Source organism: Salvelinus fontinalis, chromosome 9 (assembly GCF_029448725.1).
Source record: "Salvelinus fontinalis isolate EN_2023a chromosome 9, ASM2944872v1, whole genome shotgun sequence".
Taxonomy (NCBI): domain Eukaryota; kingdom Metazoa; phylum Chordata; class Actinopteri; order Salmoniformes; family Salmonidae; genus Salvelinus; species Salvelinus fontinalis.
Genome location: NC_074673.1, coordinates 10,081,120 through 10,093,889, shown reverse-complemented (window position 1 = coordinate 10,093,889; position 12,770 = coordinate 10,081,120). Strand labels below are relative to the sequence as shown.

General features: G+C 42.0%; 1 protein-coding gene across 2 annotated transcripts in view; it reads left to right on the top strand.

Moving 5' to 3' along the window:
* Nucleotides 1–12,322: 12,322 nt before the first annotated feature.
* The window catches only part of LOC129862036 (prickle-like protein 1), a 59,561-nt gene continuing 59,113 nt past the window's right edge, over nt 12,323–12,770 (top strand). The window contains exon 1 of one of the 2 annotated variants that reach the window (XM_055933352.1): nt 12,323–12,770. This exon is cut by the window's right edge and continues 97 nt beyond it. The gene's annotated coding sequence lies outside the window, so the exon portion shown is untranslated. The other variant, XM_055933351.1, reaches the window with a different exon arrangement.

Genomic DNA, 12,770 nt, shown 5'->3' with positions numbered 1-12,770 from the left:
TGTGTGTGTGTGTGTGTGTGTGTGTGCATTGTGTGTGTGTGTGTGTGTGCATTGTGTGTGTGTGTGTGTGTGCATTGTGTGTACGTGCATTGTGTATAGAGAGACAGACAGACAGAGACAGACAGACAGAGACAGAGACAGAGACAGAGACAGAGACAGAAAGACAGAAGTCAGTCTGATTCTTGTTATTTAGTAATGTAAGGAATCTTAATTGTCTGTCTGGTAGGTTCTGAGATTCCTTAGTGGCAAAAGACTAGCAAGTTCTGTGTGTGTGTGTGTGTGTGTGTGTGTGTGTGTGTGTGTGTACGTGCATTGTGTACACAATGCCAAAAGGATTCCCAGCCCACTGCTGCAGGGGTATTGATATTGTAAACGCTGCGATGTCTAAGATAAGAATGAAAAGGAAAACGCAAGACAGAGACACAGGGATGGAACGTAACAACTAATCAGAGCCCAGGTTTCTAGTGGTCTGAAAACACAGCCCAGGTGTCTAGTGGTCTGAAGACACAGCCCAGGTGTCTAGTGGTCTGAAGACACAGCTCAGATTACTAGTGGTCTGAAGACACAGCCCAGGTTTCTAGTGGTCTGAAGACACAGCCCAGGTTTCTAGTGGTCTGAAGACACAGCCCAGGTTTCTAGTGGTCTGAAGACACAGCTCAGGTTACTAGTGGTCTGAAGACACAGCCCAGGTTTCTAGTGGTCTGAAGACACAGCCCAGGTTTCTAGTGGTCTGAAGACACAGCCCAGGTTTTTAGTGGTCTGAAGACACAGCCCAGGTTACTAGCGGTCTGAAGACACAGCCCAGGTTTCTAATGGTCTGAAGACAAAGGGATGGAAAATATCCACAAAAATGGCAAGTTGTTTGATGATCATCTGTTGATTTAATGTTTGGGCCATAGCTAACATTCTGATGAGCCATACAAATCCAGCAGGGAGAGTTTTGAGTTTGTCTATGGATAAACCCAGTGGGTACAAACTGTTTGAATCAAAGTTGTTCTTAACATAGTCTGTCAACGTATTGTGACGTGGTATCTACGTAGACAACAGATTGGATTTTTTTTAAAGTCATCAACTGTTGCTTTGAGGGTGAAATTTCAAACACAGGATTATGTAATCATTTATAACCAATTTTCAAAATATGTTGAATTTCTACCTTAGAAACAACTTCAACAATATATTCACAAATATATATTTTTTAAACTATAGGCTGGACAGCACCTCCTAGTGGAGACGTATTCATTTAGACTCCCATCCAGGGTTTTAACCAAACCCAGTTTAGATTTTCTATTTGTCACTGATTACAACCAATATGCTGTCGTGAGAATGATTATTGCGAGACTTCATAATAACTAAATATATTGACTATAGGTTTAATAGGACAAATGAAATGTAACCATACTTTGTAAGTCATACATCATCAATGAGACTATTTAGGCCTGTATCAACAGATATTGTTTCAATTCAACCCAGGGTTCAACTAAAAATAGACAATACATTTAGAATTAGGATTTCAAGCTTTGGTTGATGAAAAATGTAATCTTCAAGTTAAGCATAAACATGTTATATTCACGTTTACATCGCAACCAAAGATCTAAGTTCCATTTATTTAACTACATCAAATCAAGCTTTATTCAAAGTGCATTTAAAGTTTAATTAGATTAGATTTAGTCCTATTCTATATTAAAAATGTTGGTTGAGATGGAAAATTGAATCCAAGATATCAATTATTAATTTGTGGACAAACTGGATATTGAATTGTGTTTGGTTGTCAACGCAACCTAATACCAAACATGTGCAGGAGATGTAAACTCAGCAAAAAAAGAAATGTCCTCTCACTGTCAACTGCGTTTATTTTCAGCAAACTTAACATGTGTAAATATTTGTATGAACGTAACAAGATTCAACAACTGAGACATAAACTGAACAAGTTCCACAGACATCTGACTAACATAAATGGAATAATGTGTCCCTGAACAAAGGAGGGGTTGAAATCAAAACTAACAGTCAGTATCTGGTGTGGCCACCAGCTGCATTAAGTACTGCAGTGCATCTCCTCCTCATGGACTGCACCAGATTTGCCCGTTCTTGCTGTGAGATGTTACCCCACTCTTCCACCAAGGCACCTGCACGTTCCAGGACATTTTCAGGGGGGAATGGCCCTAGCCCTCACCCTCCGATCCAACAGGTCCCAGACGTGCTCAATGGGATTGAGATCCTGGCTCTTCGCTAGCCATGGCAGAACACTGACATTCCTGTCTTGCAGGAAATCACACACAGAACAAGCAGTGGCATTGTCATGCTGGAGGGTCATGTCAGGATGAGCCTGCAGGAAGGGTACCACATGAGGGAGGAGGATGTCTTCCCTGTAATGCACAGCGTTGAGATTGCCTGCAATGACAACAAGCTCAGTCCGATGATGCTGTGACACACCGCCCCAGACCATGACGGCCCCTCCACCTCCAAATCGATCCCGCTCCAGAGTACAGGCCTCGGTGTAACGCTCATTCCTTCGACCGACAATAAACGCGAATCCGACCATCACCCCTGGAGAGACAAAACCTTGACTCATCAGTGAAGAGCACTATTTGCCAGTCCTGTCTGGTCCACTAACGGTGGGTTTGTTCCCATAGGCGATGTTGTTGCCGTGGATGTCTGGTGAGGACCTGCCTTACAACAGGCCTACAAGCCCTCAGTCCAGCCTCTCTCAGCCTATTGCGGACAGCCTATTGCGGACAGTCTGAGCACTGATGATTGTGCGTTTCTGGTGTAACTCGGGCAGTTGTTGCCATCCTGTACCTGTCCTGCAGGTGTGATGTTCGGGTGTACCGATCCTGTGCAGGTGTTGTTACACGTGGTCTGCCACTGTGAGGATGATCAGCTGTCCGTCCTGTCTCCCTGTAGTGCTGTCTTAGGCGTCTCACAGTACAGACATTGCAATTTATTGCCCTAGCAACATCTGCAGTCCTCATGACTCCTTGCAGCATGCCTAGGGTACGTTCACGCAGATGAGCAGGGACCCTGGGCATCTTTCTTTTGGTGTTTTTCAGAGTCAGTAGAATGGCCTCTTAGTGTCCTAGGTTTTCATAACTGCGACCTTAATTGCCTACCGTCTGTAAGCTGTTACTGTCTTAACGACCGTTCCACAGATGCATGTTCATTAATTGTTTATGGTTCATTGAACAAGCATGGGAAACAGTGTTTTAACCCTTTACAATGAAGATCTGTGAAGTTATTTGTATTTTTATGATTTTTTCTTTGAAAAACAGGGTCCAGAAAAAGGGACATTTCTTTTTTTGCTGAGTTTAGCTACTGCTTAAAGAAAATGACTCCATCAAATCCACTTTAAATAAATTTTGATTTGATTTAGTCTTATTCCTAACTTTGATTCTTGGTTGAGATGGAGACATGAATCCAACATATCAATTACACATTTTTAGACAAATTGGAATTTGTTGACAACCAATCACAATTCAATATCACTTTAGCAATATAGTAAATATCCTACTAACTTGTCCCAGGTTAACAAATTATATGTGGAATTCTCGTCTCCAACTAAACTAAAAATAAAAGTTAAAGAATAAGATTAAGCCAGCTGACTCAGATGAAACTATCCAAGCATTAGATAAGTCTCTTTTAATTGTTGATGTTTGGTTGCGTTGTCAACCAAACACAATTCAAATTTACTTTTATAATAGAATAAATAGCCAAAAGTTAAGGCTATCTTACAACTAATGCAACAGTATTTAGTCAATCTTAAAATGAGTAACACATCCATGGCCACATTTTGAGGTTACTGTTACTATAATGTCTTCTTATGTACTCATAGAAAGTGTGCATGGTCAACATAGCATGTAAAGGTCGCAGGTCGTCACAATATAAATATCTGCACAGAATCTCAAACAGCATCGATCACTTGCACTATGTACTTGTAATCTCAACTGCCATCCAGGTCATTTGGTTCTGCTAGATGAAGCACAGTGGTAACACATTAAGTTGCTGTATAAATACAAAATATCTGACATTGTAGTCCCAGTGGGAAAGTGCTAAGCAAACAAACAAAATAGCGTCTTAAAAGTGAAAAGAAGAAGAAGAAGAAACATGGAAATGTGTTGAACCCATTGACATGACCCATAAAAAAATGCTGTTTGGTGGTAGCAGACACACAGTGGACATAGACAGTTGTGACTACAGATTTCTATGTTGGAGTAATATACCACATATTTGTCTTTCCCCAGCACCCCAGTCTCCCTCGCTCCCCTCTACTGGCTGGGGGCCATTCTGACCGGGGGCCTTCCGACCTGGTCTGGGATAGGGGGAGCATTGTGTGTCATCAGCCAGGGAGGGAGAGAGGGAATGGAGGAGTAGCATGGAATGCTCCCAGGTCCCAGGTTGTCTACCAAAGCACGCGCAGAGAGCTAGACATTACTAGGCTGAAAGCCCTGAAACTGGCTGAAGATTAAAGGGGAATATGCTACTGTTGGAGGTTGGAGGAGCAGCACCTCTGACCATTTTTTTATGGGGTTTAGATGGATTTTTGATGTGTGTAACGCTGTGTGTTTGACTGATAGAATCTGTGAAAGTGTCTGATAACGCGGGGAACTGTAGTTCAAAATGTGCAAAAATGTAATATATTTTCCTAGTATTAGGAAATAGATAGTGCGGTGCTGTCAAGGGCAAATTCTCCAACCACGCCTTTCCTCCACCACAGACAGTTTCATCATAATTTGTTGATAATTTGACCATTTTGCTTTGGCAAAGACTCCGATTCAGCCCTCTGGGTGCTCTTAGAGAGGAGCAAAGATACACTACATGACCAAAAGTATGTGGACACCTGCTCGTCGAACATCTCATTCCAAAATCATTGGCATTAATATGGAGTTGGTCCCCCCTTTGCTGCTATAACAGTCTCCACTCTTCTGGGAAGGATTTCCACTAGATGTTGGAACATTGCTGCAGGGACTTGCTTCCATTCAGCCACAGGAGGATTAGTGAGGTTGGGCACTGACGTAGGGCGATTATGCCTGGTTTGCAATCGGCGTTCCAATTCATCCCGTAGGTGTTCGATGGAGTTGAGGTCCGGGCTCTGTGTAGGCCAGTCAAGTTGCTCCACACCGATCTTTACAAACCCTTTCTGTATGGACCTCGCCTTGTGCAGGGGTCATTGTCAGGCTGAAACAGGAAAGGGCCTTCCCCAAACTGTTGTCACAAAGTTGGAAGCACAGAATCGTCTAGAATGTTATTGTATGCTATAGTGTTAAGATTTCCCTTCACTGGAGCTAAGGGGCCTGAACCATGAAAAACAGCCCCAGACCATTATTCCTCCTCCATCAAACTTTACAGTTGTCACTATGCATTGGGGCAGGTAGCGTTATCCTGGCATCCGCCAAACGCAGATTAGTCAGTCGGACTGCCAGATGGTGAAGCGTGATTCATCACTCCAGAGAACGCATTTCCAGTGCTCCGGCGGCCGACACTTGGCATTGCTCATGGTGATCTTAGGCTTGTGTGCGGCTGTTCGGCCATGGAAACCCATTTCATGAAGCTTTCAACAAACAGTTATTGTGCTGACATTGCTTCCAGGGGCAGTTTGGAACTCGGTAGTGAGTGTTGCAACCGAGGCCAGACAATCTTCAGCACTTAGCGGTCACATTTTGTGATCTTGTATGACCTACCATTTCGTGGCTGAGCACTTGTTGCTCCTAGACGTTTCCACTTCACAATAACAGCACTTGCAGTTGACCAGTCGAAAAGTTGTGCTTTTAGATGGTTGAAAGCATAGCGATAGCATATTGAGAATTCCACAAACTTCTGGCTGTCCTTTTGAGTAGCTGAATAAATGCTGAAATCTCATTGATCAATGTCTCTCCAAATATGACACAAATTTCTACGTAGAAATGACTTGGTGTGCCCAGTGGGAAAGTGCTAAGCAAACAAACAAAATAGCATCTTGAAAGTAAGAAGTAGGAGAAGAAGAAGAAACATGGAAATGTGTTGAACCCATTGACATCGCCCATTAAAAAGAATCGCTGCAGTGGACATAGACAGTTGTGACTACAGATTTCTATGTTGGAGTAATATACCACATATTTGTCTTTCCCCAGCACCCCAGTCTCCCTCGCTCCCCTCTACTGGCTGGGGGCCATTCTGACCGGGGGCCCTCCGACCTGGCCTGGGTCTGGGATAGAATGTGAAGGACGTTTCCACTTCACAACATCAGCGCTTACAGTTGACCGGGGCAGGTCTAGCAGGGCAGAAATTTGACAAACTGACTTGTTGGAAAGGTGTCATCCTATGACAGTACCATGTTGAAAGTCACTGAGCTCTTCAGTAAGACCATTCTTCTGCCAATGTTTGTCTATGGAGATTGCATGGCTGTGTGCTCAATTTTATACACCTGACAGCAACGGGTGTGGCTGAAATAGCCAAATCCACTCATTTGAAGGAGTGTCCACATACTTTTGTATATATACTGTATTTAGGGAGTAGCCCAAGCACTTCCTTGTACACACATATGTATCAGTGCTTATGTTGGATCGGAAGGACCAAGAAGAATACCCAATTTGGCTATTGTTATTGCAGTTCATCCAAAAACCCAAGAGTCTGTTACTCTGCTGTTTTCATGGGGTTTATTTTGGAAGAATTGAGTGAAAACCAATCAATCCTTTTCTCCCATTGTATCTCCTGACACGGCATTAGTATGTTTGTTTTAGTAATGTGATCCCATTTGTCATTCTGTGTGACAAGCTCTCCAACCCAACAACAAACCCAGTCAGTCAACTGGCTAAAAGCTGAATGCCCTGCAGGCCTTTTGTGGCTTTGGCTCGGGGCAGTGGGTTCTCATTGGTCAGACCAGTGTTTGGAGTATGGAGAGAAGCCAGGTGACTGGTGGACTGGAGAGACTGGAGACATCCAGCTGTTTGGCCCAGGCTGCCCCGCCTCAGCCTCATCTCTGGTCACTTGTTTGTTTGTCATCCTGCCTTTGTTTGTACAAGAGATTTCCTGTGTAAACTCATGAAGCAACAGGATCCTTCTCTTTGGAAAAAGAAGCCCCTCAATTATGTTCGGATGTAGAATTGTAATACAGATTCTGCATCCGGTGAGCACTGTACCAGAACAGAACACTTCTCACTGTAATGTCTCGGGTGTAATTGCAGATCAGCCTTCCATTTAGAGAACGTAATGTCTCAAGAAGGCTAGCTACATTCTAATTATTTCCAGACATTTCGTTAGACAAACAATGACAGAATGAATATTCTAAATTTGCCAGTGTTGTTTGTATTCATGTCACAAATTGGCTTGCGAGAGGAAGCGAAACCATGCCAACACAATAAAATGAATGAAGCCGACTATCTCGACGAAATGAGTTGACACAAGCACCACGGATACAGAAACAGAGTCAACACATAGCCTCCAAATCAAAGAGAGCATATGGTGAGAAGCCAGTGGTTAAAGACCATACCTACACCACAGCAAATAACCTCCCCTAGACCCAGCAACCAGTGGCACAACCGCAATCACATTTGTAGTGTTCTTATCTACTGTCAGATAGAAGAAGAAGAATGTGGACGATCCAAACAAACCTTAACCAACTGTAATGTTTAGGTCAAAACAACCACAATCCAAGTGTGCAGTAACAGCTTGCTCATCTGTTTATTGCTAGGGTATGCACTATGCAATAAAGTTTACATCATATCTATAAAATATGTATGCAGAGGGGGGATTCTGTGTTGCTGAATTTTTCATACCCACCAGCATTATATTATACCCACCGCCTCTCCTTCCAGTTTTCTGCTGCCAATGACTGGAACGAACTGCAAAAATCTCTGAAGCTGGAGACTCTTACCTCCCTCACTAGCTTTAGCACCAGCTGTCAGAGCAGCTCACAGATCACTGCACCTGTACATACATCATCTGTAAATAGCCCATCCAATCTGCCTCATCTCCCATACTTTATTTATTTATGTATTTATCTTGCTCCTTTGCACCCCAGTATCTCACCTTGCACATTCATCTTCTGCACATCCTGCCATTCAAGTGTTTAATTACTATATTGTAATTAATTTGCCACCATAGCCCATTTATTGCCTTACCTCTCTTATCCTACCTCATTTGCACATGCTGTATATAGATTTTTCTACTGTATTATTGATTGTATGTTTGTTTATTCCATGTGTAACTGTGTGTTGTTGTATGTGTCGCACTGCTTTGCTGTATCTTGGCCAGATCGCAGTTGCAAATGAGAACTTGTTCTCAACTAGCCTACCTGGTTAAATAAAGGTGAAAATAAATATATATATATGGGGCCAGAATGAATCCATTGTTGAAGGCTTGACTTTAGGGCATGCTGAAGCGCAGCTATTGTCGTAACTGGACTCAGACCGGAAGATTTCTCTCAATTAATAATGGAAACAGGGAGAGGGAAAGTGTAATAGCTCTTCGCTTCAAGGGAAAGTCACAAAGTGCTTATTGTGGGCTTGTGTCTGAGGCACGGAGCTCAAATAGGAATATATTCTTGAGGAAAACTGTATCTTCCTACTAATTAATGATAATTATATAATTAGACCAGTTTTGCGAGAGAGAGAGAGAGAGAGAGAGAGAGAGAGAGAGAGAGAGAGAGAGAGAGAGAGAGGAGAGAGAGAGAGAGAGAGAGAGAGAGAGAGGAGAGAGAGAGAGAGAGAGAGAGAGAGGAGAGAGAGAGAGAGAGAGAGAGAGAGAGAGAGAGAGAGAGAGAGAGAGAGAGAGAGAGAGAGAGAGAGAGAGAGAGAGAGAGAGAGAGAGAGAGATCTGCAGGGGGCGCCCTGAACTCCCTATCTTGTTAAAAATATTAAAGATTTAGCACAACGAAAGCATTCCCTTCTGTTCTGCCACAAAACCTGCCAAACTTAATATACAGCTGCATTGGAAAGGGCTTTTTCCTCAAATCAAATGATGAATCTCCAAAGTGCTATCCGCTCACTGATCAAGTAAATTACTTAGCTTGTACTGTATATGAGTGATTGTCCCTCTTTAGTCAAAGTAGCTGAATGAACAAATCATTTGGGCCGTTTTCTAAGAGCTTTTCCAACGTAGTTGTTCAGTCCAGGACAGACGGTCCTGAATGTAGCAGTGAAGAAACTTTATCTGAACACAGTGAAACATGCTGTGCTTGCTTGGTATGCAAGCCATCCTAATGGTTCTACAGCCCAGTGATGCTGCGTAGTGAGAGCCTTTTCACAACACTGTCATAAATATCACATTAGATAAGCAATAGATTAAGATAAGTGATAGGGAAAGAGGTTTGCTTAATAAACATTCTGCTCTAACCCACGTAGAGCATTAGGGTAGCAGTAAATCATATGGCCCGACAGACAGATATGCTATCTGCTTCAGTGTCCTTTCTCGACACAGCATGACCAACCAACACTGACCATTAAAGGGCTCTGTGTGGCTAATTTACAACACTCACTGGTTGATCTGAACCGTTTCTTAACATCAAGATACTGTGATGTACAAATAGTTCTGCTGTTTGTTTTGTTTACTTCCCAGCACACTCAAATACTTTGAACATGGTTGTAACACTTAGTATGTCTCGCTATTTTACAGGGGAACAGAAATGGGAAAAACAAACACACAAAGAAAATATATTTAATTGAAGTGCAACGCCAAAGAGAAGTAGGCTTTACAACCATCTGGTCCAGATGAAACCCTCTCTCTGTATGTGTGTGTGTGTGTGTGTGCGCGTGCGTGCGTGCGTGGAGATTGATTGACAGGTTTTGGCAGAACCTGGTCCCACTTATAATGCTTTCAGCGGACCATGACCTGGGTCAACCAATGACCGAGCTCCTTATTCTAATGTTAGGGGTCAAAGGTCATCCAATCAGAATGAGCCATTTGTCACATTTCTATTACACATGTAGCTTAAAGCTTTGATGTCCCATTTTGTAAAAGTGATGTGGTCCCAAAGACGTCAATACTGACCTCATCTTTGCCCTTTAGGGGGTTATTTTGGAGCCTTGTCAGACTTGCTCCAGTTGTTTTGATCCATGCTAAGTGATAACAATCAATCATAACATATTATACCCATGCTTTTCTCTAAATGCTTCAAAAACAGTCGGCCTTTTGAAGCCCTATACTGTTCGAGGACAGCCTGGATAGCTTGCTAACTCTAAAACTTCAACCAGAGGCTTTTGACTGATCCAATAACAGAGAGTTGAGCGATGGCCCTTTTTCAGTGTGCGCATATACAGTGCCTTCAGAAAGTATTCATATCGTAAATATATTGAAAACAAAGTACAGAAATATCTCATTTACATATGTATTCACACCCATTTACATTACATTTAAGTCATTTAGCAGACGCTCTTATCCAGAGCGACTTACAAATTGGTGCATTCACCTTATGATATCCACACATGGTATCGCATTTTTTTTTTTTTTTTTTTTGAGACACCCCTGAGACAATACTTTGTTAAACATCTTTGGCCGTGTTTATAGTTGTGAGTCTTTCTGGGTAAGACTCTAAGAGGTTTCCACACATCGTTTGTGCAACATCTGCCCCTTTATTCTTTTCTAAATTGTTCAAGTTCTATAAAATTGGTTGTTGATCATTGCTAGACAACCGTTTCAGGTTTTGCCATGGATTTTCAAGTAGATTTAAGTCAAAACTGTAACTCGGCCACTCAGGAACATGCACTGTCTTCTTGATGAGCAACTCCAGCGTAGATTTGGCCTTGTGTTTTAGGTTATTGTCCTGCTGAATGGTAAATTCATCTCCCAGTGGAATTTTACGGTGGAAAGCAGACCGTACCAGGTTTTCCTCTAGGATTTTACCTGTGCTTAGCTCCATTCCATTTATTTTATATCCTGAAAAACTCCCCAGTCCTTATCAATTACAAGCATACCCATAACATGATGCAGCCACCACTATGCTTGAAAATATGGTGTGTAGGACAGTGACAAAAAATATATAAATCGAATCAATCGAATCAATTCAGCTGTAACACAACAAAATGTGGAAGAATTCAAGGGTGTGACTACTTTCTGAATGCACTGTTGGTTTACCTTTCCTTGACTGTAAATAGGGGTACTGTGACATAACCTGTGTGCAGAAAACATTTTTAAAAATGTGTAGCTTATTCTTCTTTGGTGGTAAAAGGAACCAAGAGGGCTATGAAAGTGATTGGTTTCTATCACCTGCGATAAAGCTCTTATGATGGAGCAGGAAGTGTGGGCGATGTGTGTCACTAGGATGGGACTGGGGAAAATACTGGAAGGGGAAGGGCAGAGAGAGAGAGAGAGAGAAGAGAGAGACATTATTAATTGCAGGTCAATCCATGATTTTTCATGAGATTTCATAAATGTACGTAATCCATTATGTGGCTGTGCTAAGGCAATTTAACTCAAACAAAACATTTCCTTTGCATCCTCTGCACAAGCTTTCAATGTGATCCAGATGTGCAGGCTATAGCTCACTCACTTTGTTGACATCCACGATACAGTATTAAAGACGTTATCTGGAGCAGTCCCAGTGGAAATGGAAGCAGGAGTGAAACTCGCGGCAAAAAAATCGTCAACGTTCTCGAGATTTTCTAAGAATGTCCACCTCTCTCTCTCTTTCTTTCGCTCTCTCAATCCAATTCAATTCAATTGACTTTATTGACATGGTAAGTTCGTTATTACTTACATTGTCAAAGTATACATATCGAAAAATAAAAATCAAATATATATGTATATATATACAAAATATATATATATTTATATATAAATAAATGGTGGGACCAACAGCAATAATAACAGTAGTAGTGGACATGGGATTACCATTAACAACTACAACAACAATATTAATCAGAACAACAATAAATTAAAGCAACAGTAGTAGACCAGTGTCAATATGACTTGAGAAGACATATGACCTGGTATGAAAGACAAAACAAAACTAAGCTAAATGGGAAATATTATCAATATTACTTTGCATTTTTCACTGGCTGTCCCTCAGGTTGTGGCAGGAGGACACATATTTGGCTGCCAAAACTGCACATTTTGGCTTTTCACCCAATAAATATTTGATTTTTTCTTCATCTTTTATAGTTTCAAATTCTTTGTATTGAGTTATAATTTTGGGAAAGAAATATGCTCTTAGGTCTGAGTATTTGTCACAGTGTAGTAGGAAATGCACCTCTGTCTCTACCTCTCCTCTGGAGCGGAGTGAGCACAGCCTGTCCTCTCTGGGCAGCCAGGTTTGTCTGTGACGACCGGTCTCTATAGCCAGACGGTGCTCACTGAGTCTGTACCTAGTCAATGTTTTCCTCAGTTTTCTATCAGTCACAGTGGTCAGATAGTCTGCCACCATGTACTGTCTGTTTAGAGCCAAATAGCATTGAAGTTTACTTGGATTTTTTGTGGTGTCTTTCCAATAGGTTATATATTTTTCTTTTTGTTTTGTGATGATTTGGTTGGGCCAGATTTTCTGAGGGCTGTCTCTCTCTCTCTCTCTCTCTTTCGCTCTCTCTCTCTCTCTCTCTCTCTCTCTCTTGGTGGGGGTTGCTTGTTTAAGCCAATAGGCAAAGAGCAATGCTAATGCCATTTCGGTGTGGCTCGAGTTGAGCCCATTATTACGAACGGGGCGCCAGTGAATTTATAAGGAGATGCTGTGACAGTCATAGATGAACTTTTACAAAGTAGTCTCCCTAGTTCACTCGTTTTGCCTACAACATGCATTCGCCGACATTTGGACGAATCTAACCGCGCAGTTCGGGACAAGTCTGCGGGAAAGTGGTGCGCTTTCTGGACAT